This window comes from Penaeus monodon, chromosome 21 (genome assembly GCF_015228065.2).
Source record: "Penaeus monodon isolate SGIC_2016 chromosome 21, NSTDA_Pmon_1, whole genome shotgun sequence".
Classification (NCBI taxonomy): Eukaryota; Metazoa; Arthropoda; class Malacostraca; order Decapoda; family Penaeidae; genus Penaeus; species Penaeus monodon.
This window is the reverse complement of record NC_051406.1, coordinates 44,864,521-44,864,753: the sequence shown is the minus strand read 5'-3', so window position 1 is coordinate 44,864,753 and position 233 is coordinate 44,864,521.

Here is a 233-nt window from a genome sequence, read left to right as displayed (position 1 = left end):
GTGCTTTCTGGACGTGCCTTTATGTGAACTCTCAGCGATCACACCCACACCAAAGTACAATGCCTCGAGGAAGGAAACGGACGAGTTTACACTGGTTCCTTTTATCGCTCGGGACCATTAACAGGGCTAACGACCGGAAAGCGTTCGGATCCGATGGAAAACAAGGACACCCATGGATGGACGATGTGTCATGGGACAACAACACACCAAGGAAAACAAAGAACTCGTAGGTT